This window comes from Eucalyptus grandis, chromosome 6 (assembly GCF_016545825.1).
Source record: "Eucalyptus grandis isolate ANBG69807.140 chromosome 6, ASM1654582v1, whole genome shotgun sequence".
NCBI lineage: Eukaryota > Viridiplantae > Streptophyta > Magnoliopsida > Myrtales > Myrtaceae > Eucalyptus > Eucalyptus grandis.
Window position 1 is genome coordinate 55160608 of NC_052617.1, and position 22776 is coordinate 55183383.

The 22776-nt window shown below is 39.6% G+C and overlaps 1 pseudogene; it reads right to left on the reverse strand.

Annotated features, from left to right (window-relative positions):
- Positions 1–11478: 11478 nt before the first annotated feature.
- Positions 11479–16247, reverse strand: LOC120294680 (annotated as a pseudogene).
- Positions 16248–22776: the final 6529 nt, after the last annotated feature.

Sequence of the window (22776 nt, forward strand, 5' to 3'; positions counted from 1 at the left end):
TGGTACTTAGAGTGTAGTAGCACCGAGCGATCTTAGGTTCGTTGGGATTGTTCAGGTGCTAGTGTTCCTTGGAAGCTTGTTGGGTTAGTAAGTGCAGGACCGAGCCGTTCTTGTTGCTGTTGTTTCTACCGCTGCCAGTGTTGTGACCGTTGTTATTGCCGCGCCTGTTGAGGCCTAATTTGGAGTTGTGATCGAGAATCAAGTCTCCGTATCTGAGTCAAGGTTCAGTTTAGACAAAGATGGAGATCGATTGGGGAGAAAGGCCGATGTCGAAAGAAAGGTGCCTTGTTTCGCCCAACCGGAAGGGCAGAATGAGAAAGTCAGTGCTCAACTCGATTGATGTGTGTCGTGTCTATTGGAAAAGATATGGATCTATTCTATGCTGTAAGAGGGAAAGGACTTGCTACCAGGGGTTGCCAGTACAGTCATTTGATCAAAGATGGTCCGTATAGAAAGATGGAGTCGTAGCTATTTCTGTCACCGTCGTTGATAAGACAAAACAGAAGAAGCATGCTTCGGGACATCTAATGGGGTACTTGGAACAGACCCCAGTGCAAAGAAGGGTGCATGATATTCCTTGATGGGAGGTAGATGACTTACTAATTGTGTGCCGAGTCAGTGGAAAGGAGGCATGAGTCAGCCTAGTGTCAGAGTGAAAAGGGAGCATGACTTGAATATGGCCAGCACAGCCGTCATGTTGAGAGCTGTCTATGAAAGTTCAGTTGAGCGTAAGCACTGTCACTGCAGATTGGACGCCGCTAGGATGGCTAAAGGAGCATGAAGGGATTTACCATGCATCAATCAGAAGAAGAGTGTTTTTGAGATGTTGTTATCAGAGTAGTGCAGCAGAATTTTCAGTGAAGGTTATAGGATTTTTGTTGTGGTAATAAAGTGATAGAAAGATGAGTCTCTGGCTATAGTTGTACTTGAAGGGTTTGCTTAAGTATGACTTGGAAGTCATTTATAAAAAGTTTGGCTCAAGGAGCTTTACATTTTTTGAATCGTTACGGTGATATAATTCAATTTGTTCGGTTAACGTACAAAAGTTTTGAATCATTGAAAGTCGAAGAGGAACTTCGATCCTTGTTATTCGTCACTGAAGATGACCTAGTTTAGATTGTTGGTTGTCGAATTTACATGACAACTGTAATGGATGCGTCAGTTGAGGAGCCAAATATGGAGATTATAATCGTGGTACAAAAGTTTTCTAAAGTATTTTATGCAGAATTGCCAAGTTTGTTGTTGGAAAAAGAGAAATAGAGTTCGTGATTGAATCAACACCCGAATCAGAGCCAGTCCCTAAGGCTCCTTATCGGATGGTGTTACCTGAGTTAGAAGAGCTGAAGGTGCAGATGTAGGAAGTGTTGAATAGGAGATTCATACGTTCAAGTGCATCACCTTGGGGAGCACCAGTTCTGCTCATGAAGGAGAAATGTGGTTTGTTGTGGTTGTACATCGATATTCTTCAAAATCGACTTGAGGTCAGGGTATCATCGGTTGAGGATCAGAAAGAAAGACATACCGAAGTTAAGACCTCGATACAGTAGTTATGAGTTCACTATAATGCTGTGTGGTTTAATGGACACATTAGTTGTTTGTTGGGTTTAATGAGCAGAATGTTTAAGGACACTTGAATCAATTATGATCGTGTTCATTGAAATTACCCTGGTGTGTTCAAAGAGTGCCGAGGAGCACGAGAGACATTAGAAGATGATACTTCAGACCTTGAGGACTCTTGAATCTTACGCTAAGTTTAGCAAGTGCGAGTTTTGGATGACTCGTATTGCGTTCCTAGGTCATGTGATTTCAGGCAAAGAAATCTCCGTAGATCCCGTCTAAGATTGAAGCAGGGAACAGTTGGCCGAGATTGGCTACAGTGACAAAGATCAGAAGTTCTGGGGATTAGCAGGATATTTCAGACAGTTCGTAAAAGGGTTTTCAGCGTTAGCATTGCCATTGATAAGACTACTAAGGAAGTAAGAAAAGTTCGTGTGGACAGATGAGTACGAGCATAATTTTCAAGGGCCTAAGAAGAGGCTAACTACCGCACCTGTGCTGACTATTCCATCTGGTCCTAGAAGTTATGAGATCTGCAGTGATGCATCGTTTAAAGGATTGGGTTGTGTATTGATACAGCATGATGGGGTTGTTGCATATGCGTCAACTTCGGGAGTTGAATATGAGACAGCATCGCTGGATGGAACTCCTAAGGATTATGACTGATATTTTGTATCACTCTGGAAGGGTGAGCAAAGTCGCAGATGCATTGAGTCGAGAGTCCTTAGTTGCACAGTTGGTACTCAAAGATTGGATCTTATTTGAGAAAGTTCGAAATTCGATTTTCAGATCTAAGGTAAGCCACCTTTGAATCTCATGACTACCCTCAGAATTGAGCCGAGAGTACAGATTAGAATCAAATCGCTTCAGTGGACAGATTCAGAAATTCAGAAGATTCTATAAGAGAATGCATATGAGAGAGAGGTTGACTTCCAGATTTCTAAAAACAGAACACTAAGGTTCTGAGGACGATTGTGTGTGATTGATGATGCAAAGATTAAAGAAGAGATCTTATGGGAAGCTCATTGTAACAACTTCAGCGTTGTCCAGACAGTGCAAAGATGAGTCAGAATCTACATCATCGAGATTGGTAGATCGGTATGAAGAGGGATATCACCGTTCAAGTTGTAAGTGTTGGATGCGCCAGTAAGTGAGAATTTGGTAATGTAAGCTAGGAAAGCTTTTTCAAGTACTGGAGAGAGTTCTGTGTGGGAATGGAAGTATAGCATGATAGAATGTTACGATAGCTTATTAAGGAGTCGAGAAGAGTATCGATTCCTTATGGGGTTGTGGTTGACAGATTAATAGAGTCAGCTCGCCTTAGTGCAGCATGAAAAGAATCTTGATTAGAATAGGTATACCAAAGTGTGTGTATACCATATAAATCATCTGCATGGAGTGCCGGGGATGAATTGTATTTCAATCTAGATCAGATGTTCCGAGTTGGCAGAGCTTTCAAATGGTTCTTTCTTAAGCAGTGCATAGCAGAGAGTGCAGGATTTCAATTGCTGAGATGAAGTCAGGGAAAGAAAGATCAAGCCAGGGTCAGTACAGTATTCGGTGATTGTAGTTGCCGAGATCAGTGTCGGGGTTATATCAGATCATGAAAAGAGGTTCTCAGTTCCAGCAAATCAGTCAGATAGTTTCTCGTTAATCAGTGCAGAGCAGAGTGTACCGGATTTCAGTCAGTTGAGATGAGATCAAAGATTAGAAATCGCAGGTCCAGAGCTGATTCAGAAATCAGTGATTCAGTTGCAATTATCAGAGACAGTTTAGAGACTGCTAATAATCGCCAATTTAGCTTCGCAGATTTTGTGTTGAATACCTTTGGAATTTTAAGTGGGCAAGCATTTACTATTTTGGAACTCGAAGTGGTTTGGGCAAGATAGCAGTGATTTGGCAGTATTGGTACTTAAGGTTACTGAAGGAGCAACTTGAGAAACCGAAGATTCAATGAGACAATTGTACCCCCACCTTTCTGTTTAAGAAGTGGCAAAGGTTTAAACAGTGGCAAAGGTTTAAATTTCGAGAACGAAATTTTTATAAGAGGGGAAGAGTTGTGACATCCCGATTTTCCAATCCTATTTTCAATAAATTGAGACGGGCATTTCGTTGGCACGCATATAGTTCTTTTCCTTGAGTCGGCCACTCATGTGAAAACTAGTCTATCGGGTGAAGCGGTTAAGAGTTTCTAATGCATCGGACTCGAGAATTTGACTAGGAAGCGACCTTTCGACCGAGCTAATCTGCAAGGGTCATTACGACACAAATAAAAAATCGATTAGAGACCGGAGATAGGTTGACTCGACACAGGCATGTGATCGAGTGTGGGTGATTCCACCAGATCGCACAATTCTCATCGATCGGCACTGGACCGACTTTTCTATCGATTGGGTACCCTGTGTTCGTATTTGAAATCTTGAGGTTACCCCGACAACCGAAAGTCGCCAATGTTTCAAAGATGTACATTGTGGCTTGAGATGATCAACCACAAGTCAAATGCATAAAAATCTCTAAAGGCTACCCGGTAGGTTGGGCCACGCTAATATTGTGCCAAAGTGAAATTAACCGTGGAATTGAGATCGAATTCAGAAATTGGAAGTCAAAGTGTGTCACAAATCATTTCAGGAATATTAACTCACATTCGGAAGATTTTTCATATAATTAGAATTTTCAGAAATTAAATCCGAGGATGGCTATTTTGGCTCGAGAAATTAGTAGGTCCGCCTTTAGTCTTGCTTTTGGACTTAAGTTGGTTCTACGGATCAATGAAGATGTTAATTGAAGTGTGGTGACATTGGATTAATTTTCTGAACTTCAATTTGATTCAATTGGAAGAGAATCAAGTGGAATTGAAGAATTGGTTGTACAAAATTTTATGCCCCGGTGGAAAATGAGATTTGCAACCATTGGAAAAGGTTGTGGGGATTGGGTGAGTGGAGTGTGATGTCACCCATGAGGTCATGTGGTGGGCCAATTTATTGGATTAAAGAAAAAAAAGGAAAATAAAAGGGAATGGTCCCATCCCTCTCTCTCTCTCTCTCCATCTTCATCTTCAACCTTGGAACTTCTTGGACGTGGGGAGGGGAAAATCGACCGAGAACCAGCAGCTCGCCAGCCCGCACGCACACCCCCTCCGCCGCTTGTCGCCGCTGTTTGCACCGCCAAGCTGCTCGCCGTCCGCCCGCACCACCGGCCGCACCACCGTCGCCCTCTCTCCTCTCTTCTCCGACTCCGGTTTCTGCTTGAAAACCCAGTAGATCTGAGGAGGTGTCGAAGCTAGCTGTAGCCCAGCCGAATCGCCGTCGGGCGCCGTCGCCGAAGCTCGCCGCTACCACCGCCATCCCCGCGAAGCCCGCGCCCGCGCGCTGCTCTGCCTGCTTTGCCCAGCTCGTCGTCCCGAGCTGCTGTTTAGCTCACGTAAGAGCTGCCGGAGCTCGTTCGTCGCCGCCATGCACCGCCGTTCGTCGCTGCCAACCACCGCCGTAGCTCCTCCACCCACTCCCGACCCTAACCAGCCGGATCGCCCTCCTTCGCCCCCAACCAGCAGCCAAGAAAATGGGTATTTCAGCGAACGTTTGGCCCATTTTGGCCGCCTTCCCGAGCCCGGATGCTCGGCCCGCTTTGAGGAAAGTCGATCCTCGCGTCGTCCCCGTCGTTTTGGTCCGCTCGGCTCGCTAATCCGGTGAGTTTAGCTCACTAAACCTTGATTAGACGGTTAATGATGCTTTATGGGTGCTTAGTTTATGTTAAGTGTTATTAGGTGGTTAGTTTAATTTATTTAAGTGTAGATTATATTAAGGTGTTTGATTAACTTAAATTGTGTTTAATTTAAGGTTAAGTGAGTGTTTATATTAGTATAAACCTTGATGTGACATAAAGGAATTTACTTTTGATTTATTTAAATATCTCGAAATTATTGAATAATTAAATAATATTTTAATATTCGAAATTATTAAAATATTACTATTTAATTATTTTCGGAATAAATTAAATTATTTATTAAATTCCTAAAATTTTGTCGAGACCTTAAATTCTCGAATTTCGTACCGGTCGTTGCTGTGTAGTCGAATTTTGAAATTGATGATTGGATGTTATAAATTGAGCGTGGACCGTGAAATATATGGATATTATTATTTAATTAATTTTCGGAATAAATTTAATTATTTAATACATTCTGAAAATTATTTGGGAACCTTATTCTCTCAGAATTTCGTGCTGATCGCTGCCGTGTATTTAGAATTTGAATTTGATGATTGATTGTGGCAAATGGAGTGTGATTGTGATAAATAGGGATTCTTTATAAAATCCTAAGTATAGAAATTGATGGGAGATCGGGCCGTGATTGACCACCTATTAGAGGTCGTGCCTGATGAGGCCGTGAAATACCACCTATTAGAGGTCGTGCCCGATGAGGCCGTGAAATACCACCTATTAGAGGTCGTGCCCAGTGAGGCCGTGATAAACCACCTATGAGAGGTCGTGCCCAGTGAGGCCATGATAAACCACCTATGAAAGGTCGTGCCCAGTGAGGCCGTGATGAACCACCTATGAGAGGTCGTGCCTAGTGAGGCCGTGATTAACTACCTATTAGAGGTCGTGCCTGATGAGGCCGTGAATTACCACCTGATTACAGGTCATGCCGAGTGGGGCCGTGATTGCCACTGATTGTTAAACCTTCCTATAAGGTCGGAATTGAGAGCAATGATTGATTTGCTAGAATGACATGTAATCGGCTAAGTCGATTGATCGCTGAGATGATCCAAGTGGTTGAATTGTTTTGATAAGGTGATTGAGCCATGGTTGTTTGGTTATCATAATTGTACGTGGTTGAATTATATAAATTGCGCTAACCCGCAAATGAAGGCCGAGGCGAGGTAAGTCTTCAGGTAATGTGGCTAGGCCGCCCTGGGTGTATTTTCTTTCTAATAGGGGTTTAGGGGGTTGAACTTGCTGAGACATCGTCTCATCCCGGTTGTGGGATTAAAATTTCAGGTCCCCGGTGGACGGAGTGGCCAGATAGCTTTGGTTGGCCTTAAGGAGTTGCAGAGGTGAAGTCATAAGGGTTGGAGAGCGTGTCCTACTAGTTGGTTGTAGGATAGTTCCCCTTTTGTCGAGCTAGTCTATTTTGTAGAAAGTCCGGTGTTGTATTTAAACCCTTTGTGTTTGTAAATGAGTGTTTGGTATTGTGATTGGTTGCCTGCTTTTCTATCCCAAGTGAAATGTTGTCAGGGGATTTGTTTCGCTTCCGCATGCGTAAATAAATGAATGGGTCGGCGACATATCCTGGGATGTCACATTTAAGATCGACCGTAGTGGGATGTGCGCACGCTCGGGGTTCGGGGCGTGACACTATGCAATTCTATTTTTTTTAGGGGTTAAAAATTAATCCCTAATTTTTTATGCAAAAATTTAGGTGTCAACACTAAGGATGCTCGTCTCGCAGCAACCTATACCGGAACACAACCTGTTTGCTTACGTTCGAAATGTTGCTGCAGAAGACATACGGTCGAATGAAAACTTCCCTCGGCGGTCTACGAAGGATGCTATGTGTTTGCAATCGACGGCGGTGAACTTCTTGGTGCTGGATATTGGGAATTCAGCTAGGGCGAGTTCCGCATTATTCCTCAATGGCCCATCGAGAAGAACAAGCTACTCTTGTCACAAAAATGAGCTGCTCTTACTTTTCAAATAATCTCGAGAGATTAATCTAGGATTCTAGACTTTAAGGAAATGTCTCTCATTCCGTGGGAAAGGAAAAGTCTGGTCTTCTCCTTCCCCAATCGATTTTTCATAGTGTGCGTGCGTGGCAATTTTTTTTCGTTTAGGGCGTTGATTAAGGCAAAAAATGAAAGTTGATTGGGAAAGGAGAAGACCTGACCGTTTCCCTTTTACGAAGAAAGGGACTTCTTGTTATACTCTGTTTGAACAAGTCCAAAACATAATATTGCTCCATAACTATTAATCGTGAAACGACAATGATGGACGAAAGAGGCCAACCGGTTAACAAATTTCATCAGTTGAATGATAACAAAGCATAATAACCATGAAAATTTCTCTCTACAATATTCCAAGATTTCTATTAGGGCTTTTGACACTTAAAATAGAACAAAACATCACGTATTGGCTTTTCTAATAAACTCAAAACAGATTATATATTTTGAAGACGATTAAGGATCATCATATCTATCCGATCGTATATTTAATTTGCGCACTTCAAAACATTTCAAAAAATAAAATAAAATTTCGTTTAATAAAAGTCGAATTGTGAGAGCAAGTAGTAAAATGCACTCAAAACATTGTGCACAATTCCACTTACATCTCCGAAAAGACTTTAATAAAGATATGTCATTTTCTACCAGGTTTAAGGCACCAAATTCCTTAAATTAGCTTACTTGCTCAAAACAGCTTTAAACTCAATGAGACACTAGGCTCCAACTATTAACTAAACTAGCAAGATGGAGGTAGGTTGCACAGGTCAACAAATCTTCACATCTATTTAGATTTCTGCTAGAGTTTACATGGAGTTTTACATAAATGGATCTGACCGCATCATGTAGATTTGTCCTCTGATTGAAAGAAGAGATAAATCACAAAATTACACTATCGATCGAATCATAATGTAAGCACATGCGATGTTTCGAGCATGCAAATAATCCGAGTCAATACGAACATGAAAGCATAAAGTAAAAATGCAAATCCTTTCTTTTTGATACGTTTTGTCCATTTGTCAGAAATCTTCACTTTTGCCATATGTCATGCGTGGCTGTTATCGAAATCTTTATGATTAGGTTTTGTGTTAGCTTGAAATTGAACGGGAATCAATAGTTATAAGAGTTTGTTGACACCCAAATTTTGGTTAACAATTTAAATTTTCATTCTCGTAAAAGTACAAAAGTATAGATGGCGAGAAAATAAATAAATAATAAATAAGAAAGGAAAAAGTCCCCAGTCCATTTTCTTCTTTCCTTCGGCTCGTTCCAGGACGGAAGAAGAAGGCGCGGGAAACGGACAACCGAGATTGAGGTCAGACACCGATCACAGACGTTGCTGGCCATTGTGCATCAGAGCTTCACCCTGCTCCGTTCCTCGGTCGGAAACGAAGTGGCTCAACTCCCGTTCGAGATTCCTTCGCTGGTGCCAATCTTCATTGTTGTTGAAAGTCCAAGTTTCGTTCCTCGATCTTCGTAGCTTCGCGTTGATTCACTAATCAGGTATTCTATCTTCACTGTTATGCCCTTATTGAGGGAGGGAGTAATAGAGCCAAGAGAACATGTCCTAGATTAGGATAGAATTTGATTCAACTCGAATCCACGGCTGTGCTTGTAGACATCTTCGATTGACTTTGTTTGAACTCGATCTCTAATCCAAAGCCATTGTTGTTCTGTTTCCCCCCATTCATCGCTGATTGCACGCACAACATTTTGATAAATGTCTTTGAAACACGAATAAAAAATAGCCTATGATTTTGCCTGAACCCAAGGACGCATCGACATAGATTGATTAATATCACTTAATTTGTTAGTATTTAGATTTGAGTTCGGACATATTTCGTCTTACTCTGAGGCCGAATCCAAACACCTCTTTTTTTTCTTTTTGTTCTATGTTCTTGTGTGCTCCCGCATCATTCGATAGCTGATTTCAGCGAGGAATAATGGAGGTAGATCGTATGAGTCTGGACGTCCGCTTCCAGGTCCTTATTGCCTTATTCTTTTCTCATGCCTGTATCTTCCTTGAATCTGTGAAGTGGTGAGCCGCGGTGGCTGTCAACACGGTAAAGAATGTCGTTTTTGGCTAAAGAAACAACAAGCGTGGTTCACTGTGGAAGGTGCTTGAAGAAGAAAGGTATGAAGGCCTTTTGATTACACGATGTTAGAAAGAAAGATTTAATTAGGTTTAATGGATTTGGGCTTTAGTCGCTTAGTAAGCTCAGGCTCATTTCAGTTTTAAGGTGTTTTAGTTGGAGACTTGGGAATAGAGATTCCGTTTCAAACATATGGTTTTAGGGCCAAATACCAATATCCGATGGTATTTTGGAAAACATTTTTTGACTTTTTCAAGCAAGAAATCATTTCCTTCAATTTGAGCATAGTTTTTCGTTGATTAGGAAATTTTCTTTGTTGACTAATTTTTCTAGGTAAAATGTTTTTTAAAATGAGAAAAATGTTTTTCCGGAAAATATTTTCCACAGTGCAGTTCGGCTACATTCAGAAATGGGCTTAATAAAACACAGTGAAAAGGGGGTTCAAATCAGTCTTCATGAGATTGGGCTTAGGGCTAAACGTTGTTATAATGAAACTAGGTTTGAAGAGCCTGTGTCTAAAAAAGAGGGCTTTGTGTGACAAATCCCAACTTGTGACCATAGCCCAGAGGGCCAGACCTACAAAATCCAATGCTGGCTCACATACTGACCGGGCTCAAGGCCCGACTCATGCCCCTTCTAGTAAATAATAAAAGATAATAATAATAAATAAAATCCAAAAAATATAATATAATAAAAAATGGAAAACTCGATTGGGAAAATAAACCTTGATTTGATCGTTAGGTTAGATTTTAGTATTATAATTAATTTAGTTTCATTTAGATAGTACGTACATGGTGTAGGGAAATTCATGATTCTCTAGTTTAGTTTTAAATAGTTTAGTTTATTTAGAGGTAGAACTCAATTTGAACTAAACTTATGGGAATTGTTGTCCTAGAGCTTAATAACAAGGCCATGTTATATTTTTTTGCCTGTCTCATATCGGATTACTTTACTACAATTTACTTTTTATTCAATCATCATTATTATCATGTTAATTGTATTTCTTTTACATTATTTTTCAATGTAGGTTACCATTTTTTTTATGATCAGTTTAAAAGCAAAAAAAATTGCAAGGGCACTTAGTGGACAAAATCCTCAGAATTTATAATTTGGTAGAAAGACTACTTAGGCACCTTAGCTATAAAAATAATCAAATTTAGGAACGAAAAGAGCATTGCTTCTTTAATTAGTATAATCAGGTCCCGAATTCTAAATTTCTAATTGTATAGGAAGTGAGGTATATTCTCATTTTTCATTTGGTTTCTACCCAATCCCAATAGGTCAATAGCGAAGCCAACATTAACGAGATAAGGGTTTGGGAGAACTACATTGGTCCCCCATTTGACATTATCTTTAAAACCATCTTTTTCCTGGTTGTGACGCAAAAAGAGTGTCGTGACAAAGTTTTTGTGCATGAAGTGTGCTTTTCACAATGAGTGCATTTATGTTGGTAGATTGAAACTTCGTATATTTTCCATCTTTAGAGTTGTCAACGAGAAAGGTTGTATAGAGCCAAACATTCGCATGACGTGTGTCTCGCGAAACATTCACATTTTGTGGATTAATTATTTGTATATTCAATCAGAACTTGAAGATAAATCTTCCCCTACTTCACATTGCAGTAACAATGAAACCCAGCAGTTACCTAGAGTCGTACTAATGAACCAATCAGCTAATTCAACTTTGCTAAGAAGTGTTACATGCCGCACCGGCATCTTACCTGCCAATTGGCTCATTTTATCATGTGAAAAATAGTTTTGACCAATATTTGCTCTTTATCAAAAACACAAATTCTCGGTTTTTAGATATGCCATATGGCTGCATTCGATACTTTTGTTGTGCCATGAAAAGACCCTCCTTAGGTAAGTGAATACTGAGCCCATAAAATACATATGTTCATTGGACTTTATTTTCCTCCATCACTAATTCAAGGAAATATCTTTTATTGGTTGGTTAAAAATATGGATATTATACTTCACAGAGTTAATTAGATAAAAAAAAAAGTGTAGATGATGTTTATTTTGTAATTTAGTAAGCACAAGAAGGAATGGAGAAAAATATGGCCCTTACCCCACTGATCTTATGGACTAGTAATATAAAGCATAAGTCACCCGATGAAAGACCCAAAGGTGAAGCTTATTTCGGTTGGTAGTGTGTGGAATTAAATACATGTCATGCGTATAATTGGCACACAAAAATTTCGTTCTAGGCAAAACCATGGAATTGCCCAAGAAAAATATTCAACCAAGTTGGACAAACTATATCCTCGAACTCAGACAAGATAGCTCCCTAATCTCAAAGACATCACAAACATACGGTAGAAGGAAGAGACCATTTTTACATCCGGTTGCTGAGTTATATACAAAATCTCTCTAAAGCTAAAATACGCACACATATCTATCACAACACACCGAGATATGTATTAGTAACTTAAGTATTCTCATCTCCCACTACTGAATATTGACATGTCATGGTCTTCCATGCTATCCGTGTACCCAGTGTTCATGGGCCCACTAATTTCCATGTACACATCAGTCTTCTCTCTTGGCAAATGAACCATCTCTTCCTGATTCACATTTGTATGACCGTCGCCAATAAGGTCAGCCATTGTTCTGAGTCCCTCTAATTCAATTGCTACTTCCTTCATGGTTGGTCTCTCCTCTCCTTTTATTGTCAAGCATCTCTTTGCAAGAATGGCAACTTTCCTCACCTGCTCATTGATTCCTTCATTTGCAATAACTTCCTCAACGATCTGAAACAATTTGTCGTTTTCTAGTGATGAAAGAAAGTACATTGCCAAGCTCCTCTCTTCTTCCGATCGGTCAAATGAAAGTGCCTTCTTCCCTGTCAATAGCTCAACTAGCACGACCCCAAAGCTGTAAACATCACTTTTTTCTGTCAATTGGCTTGTGTGCAAGTATTCAGGGTCTAAGTATCCCCATGTTCCTTGAACCATAGTGAACAATTGCGTTTGATCAAGTGGGATTAATCTTGAAGCTCCGAAGTCAGAAACTTTTGCAGTGTAATTAGCATCCAAAAGGATGTTTGCCGACTTGACATCTCGATGGATAATGGGAATGGAAGCTGCCGAGTGCAAGTAAGAGAGGACTCCAGCAGTTTCCGATGCAATTCTCAATTGGGTCTTCCAAGACAATTTTGATGATTTGTTTGGGTTGTGGATGTGATCAAAGAGAGTTCCATTGCTGACGAATTCGTACACTAATAAAGGCACCTCTGTCTCCAAACAACATCCCAAAAGTTTGACCACGTTTCGATGATTAATTTGAGAAAGCACGATGACTTCGTTGATGAACTATTCAATTTGGCTCCGGTCCATGAACTTGGACTTCTTAATCGCAACTACCATGTCATTTGGTAACGATCCTTTATAAACAGTACCATATCCTCCTCGGCCGACTATTCTACTCTTATTATAATTGTTGGTGGCCTTCTCTAGCTCTTCAGCGCTAAAGATTTTTGCAGCTTTTGTGGTTTTGTCTGTTTCATTTAATTGTTGCTGCAAAAGCAAGCCCCCATTTTGCTTGAAGTATTGTTCTTTCAGCCTAATGAGCTTCATTTTCTTGTGTCCCAAATATAGAAAGCCTATACTGAATAGCAGTGCTATTATGGCTCCCGTAACACCTGTATACAACACCGGTTTCATTCATTGACCATATTATTAATTGCACAGTAAATCATCCCACCATGTAAAAGCAGCCACACTTTGAAACTTTCTGCAGAATTATATCACGAGGTTTCCTCGAAAACCTTAGTGGCTTTGGGACAATTTGAGTCTGAATTAGGACAATGGATTTGGTTAAGCTAATCTACCAAAACACGCACACACACACGGAGAGAACTTCCATGGCCTATAAAGAATGTCATCAATTTAACAGGTTTAAATCGATGTGAAAGAAATAATAAAACTCAAACTAACCACAAGAATAGGTATTTTCTTTTCCCATGGCACAACAGTATACTTGCCTATAGTTTTCTAGGTCTTACTCAACCAAATTCGCGTTATTTAATGCATGCATGTGTAGAGATCTTTTCGTTGAACTAAGCATACGTCTAAATAACTCGATGCAAGTCCTGTATCTATAATTTGCTGTATCCCTTGTGATGACACAAAATGGGAAGGACTAGTAGCTTAGAAGAAAATTTTGAAAATGGGTTAGTATAACTTCCTCTTTTACTCATGTCATCTCCTTGAATATATGTTGTCAAATCAATAGTAATTAACTCGCTATTTGAATAATATCGTGGTAAATATGGCTTGTGTAACAAATAGAAAAGTTGTATAGGTCGTGGATCACACATAAAAGAAAGAAGAAACAACCCGTTGAACCATTTCTATCGGTTCTTAGATGCTAATCAAAAGACGAGAGAAAAAGGAATAAGTTTGACTTTAAGGAGGAAAGAGGGAAAAAAAAAAAGTACATGCAGATCCACAATTGAATCAATCACCTTCTTCGTTTTACCGCTCACTGCATTTAAGAAAAGGGAACTCCAGAAAAAGAAGGCGGGGTTTACGTCCCCGTCCCCCGCCCCCAACCCATTTCATGTCTCACGTAGGACAAGTTTCTTTATCTCATCACCATTCTCGCGATAATATCAAAGGTTAAAAGCAAAAAAAAAAAAAAAAAAAAAAAAAGATAAGCACAATTCATGATTGTAAGAAGATAGAAATGACGTAAAGAGGAAACGAATGAAAGAATATGCCATAGGCAGGAAAAAGATAATAACAACGTGGAAAAATGGTGTAAATATTTTGAGCCAACTGCATGCCAGGTTTGGGATTACTGTCAAAGTTAGTCCTTTATTCTGGCACGCTTGTAAGTTTTGGCCAGAATTGAGTAAAATCCCTACAGTTTGTGCAAAATTAAGCCGTGTCTATTATTTAAAGTTCTCAAGGTTAAATGAGGAGATAACATAGGAAATAACACTACAAATAGAAAATCTTAGGAGTAATAAAGAAAGAGTAAAAGGAAAAGAAGGCTAGCCATATGCATCCCTCACATTGGCCTGGACGGGGAGCCAAAAAATATTACCCGGCCCCGAAATCCATTCATCATGCATGGGTTTTCACTCATTATATTGGGCTAAGAAGTAAGGAAGGATATCCTCTTGGATCGATAAAATAGCCATCCCTAAGCTTGCTCCCCACCAGTTTTCGCCCACACGAGTGCTCGACAAAGAGCCACCAACCGCTCTTGCGAACAAAAACCTATGCCCCCTGGAGGTCATGGATGTTCACCTCTCACGTGACAACAAATCTCTGGTTGCCTGAGGCAGGTGACCTCCCTCCAATCAAATACCGAAGGTTGCACACACCGTAAAACAGTGGGTTTTGAGACACAGTACTGACAATAATATTCGCGACGTGATTTCAATCGCTGGAGAAAGTTTTTACCTTTACACAAAGCCCAACGTCGCCACATCAAAAGACGCTCGAAGAGTATAGACATTGAAATGAGGAAACTTAATCTATTTTTGAATTTTAAGGAAGGTCAATTGTGATGCATTTAGTAACGTGTAATGTACTCAATGTATCAGATAATGTCATTTATCTTCTGCATAGAAACTTCAGTGAGAAGAATTTTTAAAGTTTCATTTTGAATTTTTCCAATCAAGGGCCATGGAAGAAAAATTGGGCGAAATTGTGAATAGTTAATCTTCTCCTACAACAAAAAGAAATCAAATTATATATTCTCAAAATAAGCTTAGAACTTACCAACCAAAATCTCCATCAAATGTGATGAATTAGCAGTGCACACTTGTCCATCTCCACCGCCCTTCGTGCCATTACCATGAGAACCCTTTGGGCATGAACATGTATAACTCCCGTCAACGTTATGGCATTTTCCTTGACATGGGTACTTCTTTGGATCGGCACATTCATCAATATCTACAGAAATTAAACACACACATCAAATGTATCTAATCTTCTAAGATCATTTTAATGAAAAGGATAAGTTAACATTATGTTATCAACGTACCATGACAACCAGTCGCAAGATAAGGATTACCTTGGTAACCTTTTAAACAATTACACTTGTACCCGGATCCATTTTCGGCGTCAGTGCAAGTGGTGTTGTTTTTGCACATGTAGCTCGTGCTATTTTTCTTGGCGTCCTCGCATTTTTGATTTCCTACTGCCCAATCGAGAATTAGAGTGGACTTATTAAATTTAAGCTGCGTAAGATCGCCAACCGAGAAGTTGTATGAGCCAATTTCTGCGAGAAAGGCATAGCTGCAAGGATTGAAATCAACGACACTGGAAGGATTGAAATTCCTGTTGACGAAGATTCCGTACCCGAAGGAATTCTTAGGGATGCTTATCTCACAGCAACCGATACCCGAACACGACCCGTTAATGACATCCGAAACATTGCCGCACGAAGACATACACCCGAAAGAGAACTTCCCATGGTAGTCTCGGAAGGTGGCCGACGTGTCGCAACCGATGGCGGTCAACTTGTTCTTGGTGCTGGATATGGGGAAGATAGCTAGGCCTAGGACCGCATCAATTCTTGACACATCGTACCCGGAAGAGTTATAGCAGACTCGACTGATTGTAACATTTACTCGCATCTCATGCTTCTCAAGAGAAATGTCGAGTATTTCCAAGTCATATAAGTCATCGGGTAAACCGTCTCTTGTATTCAGGTAAGGTACAGGAGGGTTGGTGGAGTTATCACAAACGACTCTAAACGAGGGAGGATTGATGCGGCAATGGGGATCACTGTCGTGTGATCCGAAGGGATATGGAATAGAGAGGTTTCCGCAAGTACTTCGACATCCATGCTTCGTCATTGAATCAGCAGCTTCTGTAATGTGATTGTGGTATGGACCCAGAAAAGCCCCAAGCACCACAACTCTCAGAAGAAGCGGGAGAATTACCAAAAAAGTCCTAAACCTATTGCAATTGTGCCAATTCAATCTTAAACTTTTTTTTTTGGCCAATTCAGTCCTAAACCTTTTACTTTTGTTCCAGTTCATTCCTTCCGGCCAAAATTAGCCGGCGGCGCGACGTGGCAGCGGCCGGTGTCGGCGAGCTTTTTTAATAATATTTGATTTTTAAAAAATTTTATTAATTTTTCTTTTTCCTTTTTTTTCCTCCTCCCTCCTCCTTCCTTGCGGCTCGTGGCCGGCCAGCCGGCCGTCCGAGGAGGCGATCCGGCGGAGGAGGCCTTGCCGACGCGACGGCGAGCCCCCTCGCCGGATCCGGCGAGGGGGCCTCGCCGTCGCCGGGCGCGAGCTCGCCGGGCCGCCGGCGAGGCGAGCCCGCCGATCCGGCGGCGAGGGGGCTCGCCGTCGCGTCGGCGAGGCCTCCTCGCCGGATCCGCGAGGGCTCGCCTCGCCGGCGACCGCGAGGCGAGCTCGCGCCCGAGCCGACGGCGAGGCCCCTCGCCGGATCGGTGAGGGCTCGACTCGCGGTCGCCGGGCGAGGCGAGCCCTCGCCGCATTCGGCGAGGGGGCTCGCTCGCCCTGGCGACCGCGAGGCGAGCTCGCGCCCAAATGGACAAGTGAGGCCCCGCCCGATCCGGCGAGGGCTCGACTCGCGCCGCCGGGCGAGGCGAGCCCTCGCCCGCATCCGGCGAGGGGGCTCGCCGTCGCGCTCCGGCGAGGTCTCCTCGCCGGATCCCCGCCGGATCGCCTCGGTCCGGCGACCGCCAGCCGGGCTAGTGAGCCCAAGGAAGGAGGAGGGAGGAGGAAAAAAAAAAGGAAAAAGAAAAATTAATAAAAATTAATAAAATTTTTTAAAAAATCAAATATTATTAAAAAAGCTCGCCGACATCGGGCGGCTGCCACGCCAGCGCCGGCCGGCTAATTTTGGCCGGAAGGACTGAACTGAACAAAATAAAAGGTTTAGGACTGAATTGGCTAAAAAAAAAGTTTGATCGAATTTGGCATAACATTGCACAGTTTAGGACTTTTTGGTAATTCTCCCCAGAAGAAGCTTATGGAAGACCATGTTTCGTCCTCCAATGTCTTCAAATATTCTTTTTGTTTTGATGAATTAATTTGATGGGTTCGGGGGAATATAAGGAGAAGAAAGATGGATTTCTTTTCATTTTTTTTCCCGGGGGGGTGTTGAGGGGGAAGGGGACGTCAGCTGGTCCTATCCACTTGCATGAGACGATTCCATGATAATTGCTCAAGTGACTGTAGCATTGTGAGCCAAAGATTGGAGTACCCTAAACGCAAAATGAGCTGCTCTACCACCTCATAACGACCAAAATAAACATATTCTCCATTGAAATTTCCCCCAAAAATTTTTAGCTAGAGGCAGCATCTGTTTTGCACATCGTGTTATAGAGCTAAGGTAGGACACTTCACAAGAATTAATTTCTTGAATCTGTTTAAAATTTCACAAACCACATGAGCCAAAACTTGAAAATAACATAAGTTTATGAGGAATCACATTGAACGAAATCTTGAAATTACAATTTAAGATCACAGAAAAATTATAAACAAAAAACATAGGTTCATCATGCAAAATCATGTTTTTACCTCCGTCAACATTGTTGGTGAGATTCTCAGAAAAGTGTTTTTAGTAAAAAGACATGCTGTAGGGTCCACCTTTGAAAGGCACACCAATATTGACACTTTTTTTTTTTTGGGGAATTTCATACGGAACTGTTTGAAATTTAACCGATATAGAGATAGCTTTTATAAAGTCTCTTGTCCATACGTTCCTACTTTAATTCTCCAATAACAACTGTAGAGTAAAGTTATATGACGACAGTACCATTTTTACTTTATTATATTTGGCGAAGAAAACTTCTAACTATTTAGCTATAGCTACCAAGGAAGTTGAGAAATTAATTTTAAACAAACTATCTTATTTATCAAGAATCCTAGTTAGCGATGGGTTATTTGCCCCCGCAAGGATGAAGTGATAGAAGTTTTTTTTTTTTTTTCGTTTCGAGTTTAGTTAGCTTCATTACACACGAGCAACCTAAATCCTTAGTACAAGTCTCTATTCACGTTTTAAATCAATCTGAAAATTCCTAGAACCAATTGTAACGTCACAACGTGAATCGCGTTCCTGATAAAAGAAAACCTCGGATTCAGGATCGGCCAAATCATTAAAGCTCACAGGCCTTTAAGTCGTGGAGACATGAACTGGCCATGCAAGTGGCTGCTTGGCTTTTCAAGTCAAGGTCAAGGTCGTATCACATGGCATTTGGATCGTGGGGAGACATGAGTGGGCTATTCAAGTCATTGCTTTGCTATTAAGGTCAAGGTCGACGTCAATTGCCTCGGATGCTTTGGACAAGGAAATGCCACTGAATATATCTTTGCTTTAAGCTGAAGGAGCAAATAAAAAGATGCTTTTCTCTAGAGAGTTAAAATCAAGAGCGATAGTGATAGATTTTTAACTTGAACTTATCCTGACGTTATTTGGTTAAAATCAGGTATGGCTACATAAAGAGAATTTAAAAAAAAAAAAAACAAAAACAAAAATCAGTGGATCTTTTGGTTTTATTGACTGCTACAGCAAATTATGTCTAGGTCAATAATTAATATACAATTAATATTTAAGTATTAACCTAATATATTAATGTTCCTATTAGTGGGATAAGTTTTTTTTTTAATTAAAGTACAGAATAATGAGAATAAAGCTATGTCACCATGTGGCTATAAAATTTCATTCTAGTCACTTTGCTACTTGTATGTTTAGTCCTGTCATCCCAACGTAACATTGAAGCTGTGGAGTCCAATCCATTCAAAACTTTCTTTGGTCGCCAAAAAAGAAAAGGCCAACCTTTTTTCTGTCGGTGTACTCTATTTATAATGGTTAATCAAAAGAAGTCAAACAGTAAGCTCAAGTCGTGGAGTCAACGTCAGCTGGTCCCCCGCCGCTTGCGTGAGACGACTCCTTGATGATTCCTCGCGTGACGAATCCAGTGCAGTGCATTGCACGTGACATCTTCCCAATGCACGATTCATTTGAGAGTCCATCACTAATATAGACAAATGCTCTAGAACCGTCTTTTTGCAATTCATCATCAGAACACAAGCTACTCTAAGCCAGAGACTGGAGTACTCTTGTCATAAAAGCATATGCTCCATCACGTCCTAAAACCTTTTAAAGCAATTGTTTTCTTCAATTTGTACGCGTAAAGAAATCCGCAATAATATTTTTCCCCGAGAAGGCAAATTAAGAATTTCTTTTATAAATTTCCAGTATAAGAATATTGAAATATTCATTATAGTGAAAAAATTTGTTTCTCCACTTTGAAGTTTAATTTGGTCGCATCATTATTAGTGATTGATCTTTTTTCCTTACTTAATTTACCATGTGTAATGCGTCATGTAGACATTCATGCCATAATAGTGGAATATCAACAGAGTCCATATTTATTGATAAAATATGGGAATTGTGTAATGGACAGAAAATAATTTTTTCCTCTATAAAATTTATGTAATTAGGGTTTTGCTAAAATTTTATTTTATTTTTTATATTCATCTATGTTTAAGAATATCATGTAATACGCCTAATGAACCTCCAATATTATTTATTCAACAAATATGAGCCACAATGTTAAGTCGCACTTTATATGTCAATTAGACGCATGTATAATTATTATTTTAAAATTTTAAATTGTTAGTAAAAGGCATGATTTTTAATATTTAAATAATTTAACACTCCCTTATGATTAAGTTGGATTTTTTATAAGAGTAGAGCGTTGAATTATATGGTAGAGAAGACATATAGAGACCTCAAAGGATCTAAACTCAACATGTCATGTTCGAATATCATGGGGAATTTTGTAAAATTTATGCCAACTATTCAAACAATTTAATTTATCTGATGAGAACATGATTATTAATATTAAGTACTTTAGTATATATTGCTGTATCCCTCATATAACAGGAGGCATAAAAACAATGGCAACTGGGGGGAAAAAACCGTCGTCACATGTCAAAGTCCCTTTTTTTTTTAACCCAAAAAGTAGTTCTCATTTAAGGGATTCCTTTGGCGGTTGAAATGATCATCAAAATAGACTAACGCATTTCAATTATTTTCCTCTCTATCTGTCCGATTTGTAGCAGAATTGTCCCCAAAAGCAGAGGACTTTTCCATCAAATCTGATTTGATAGTGCCAATTTCACACAGTGACTCCATATCAATTCAAATTTTTTTGTTGTTTTCTCTTTTTTTCAGCCAAACGATTTAGATCGTCACTCCTAATGGATGAAGAAGTCTTCCTTATCAAAGACAGTATGGGTGAAATGGATTGAAATTATCTTAACTTAGATGAGTCAAGGAGGGGTGAGTTATATAGCATGTCATAATGAGGAAATTAACCATATTCTACGTTAAAATTTCCCACAAATTTTTTTTTGCTAGAGGAAGCAACAGGTTTTGTAAATCATGTTATAGGCTAAGGTAGAACAATTCACATTAATCAATTTCTATTATCTATTTAGAATTTCACAGACCACATGAGCTAAAATTTGAAAATAACATAAGTTTTTGAGGGATTGCGTTGAATGAAGTTTGAAATTACAAATTAAGATCACAGAGTAATTATAAAGAAGACATTGGTTCCTGGTGCAAATTTATGTTTTAACCCAGTCAACATTGTTGGTGGAATTTTTGGAGAAGAATCTTTGGTAAAAAGACATGCTTTATGGTCCACCATCGAGAGGCACACCTTTTTTCATGGAATTTTCATACGAAACTTTTTGAAATTTGACACACAATAGAGACAGCTTTAATAAAGTCCCTTTGTTAATATATTACTGCTTTAATTCTATGATAGGAATTGTAGGGTATAGTTCTGTGATGACAGTACCGTTTTTCCCATATAATATTTGGCGAAAAAACTTTAATCATTGTGCTATATCTTCCGAGGAAGTTGAGAAATCAACATTAATTAAACTATCTTCTTTATTGAGAATTGTAGTTTTACTTTCTTTTTTTTTTTTCCTCCATTCCATTTCGAGTTAAGTTAGCTTTGTTACACACAAACAAATTGAATCCATAGTGCAAGTCTCTATTTTAGTTTCAAATCAACTCGAACATTCTTACAATGGATTGTAATATGACAACGTAAATTGCAAGCGAACCTCGGATTCGGGATCGGCCAGATAATTAAAGCTTACAAGCCTTCGAATGGTAGAGACATCAGTTGGCCACGCAAGTCGCTGCTTGGCTTTTCAGGTCAAGGTCAACCCGTATCGCAGGTGTGTACGGATCGTGGAGATATGAGTTGGCTACGCAAGTCGTTGCTTTGCTTTTCGGGTCAAGATCGACGTCAATTGCATCCGATGCTTCGGACAAGGAACAGCACTGAGTATATCTTTGTTTTAAGCTGAAGCAGCAAAAGGAAGTTGCTTTTCTTTATAGAGTTTAAGTCTAGAGAAATGGTGATAGAGATTCTACTTTAATTTTTCAAATGTTATTTAGTTAAAATCAGGTGTGGCTACTAAACGGGAAAAGAAAAAAGGAGGAAAATCATAGGATCTTATTAGTTTTATTAACTGCTACAACAAAGTATGTATAGGTTAATAGACTATACACAAATTGTTATTTAAGCATTAACCTAATCAATCAATATTACTATTAGAGGCGTAAGTTTCTTCTTTTCTAATTAATGTAAAAAGTAGCGAGAATAAAGATCATTATTATCATTATGATTATAATTATGGTTAATGGATGAACGAAAGCCAATAAATTAAGATATATCTTTTCTATTTATGTATCTCTTTGGATTCATAAATTTCCTAAACTTTTCTATTCACGTATCTATTGAATTTATGAATTGTTTTAGATTCATGTATCTTTGTTCATATTTTTATCAGAGTTCACGAATCTCTTTGAAATTTATGTGTCTCTGGATTCACGTATCTTTTTATTCATGAATTTCGTGGATACATGCATCTATTTAATTCATGTATCTCTTCTATACATGAACTAAAAATCTCTATAAATAGATGGGAACATAGAGCTTTATTACAATTTTTTGGTTTTGGTTTTTCCGACTTGATTCCAAAAGGCTTTGATATACTTTTCTACTCCTGATTTTTCTCTGAGTGTGCTGGTTCAATTGAGCGGTTCGATTGATACTCCTAATTTTTCTGAGTGTGTTGGTTCAATTGAACGGTTCGACTGATACTCCTAATTTCTCTGAGTGTGCTGGTTCAATTGAACGGTTCGACTAAGCCCTAGTTCGACTGATACTCCTAATTTCTCTGATTGTGCTGGTTCAATCGAACGGCTCGACTAAGCCATGTTTGTATAGTGCTAATCCAAACAGTTCGATGTGTTGTATCTTGGGAGGCATATTCATGAATCTACTGAAAGACCTTTAGCAGGAACTAATTACCTTAAGGAGATTCTTATACGTACCTCACCTCCAATTTTATGTTATTTTTCCAGTGATATCTTATTTTAT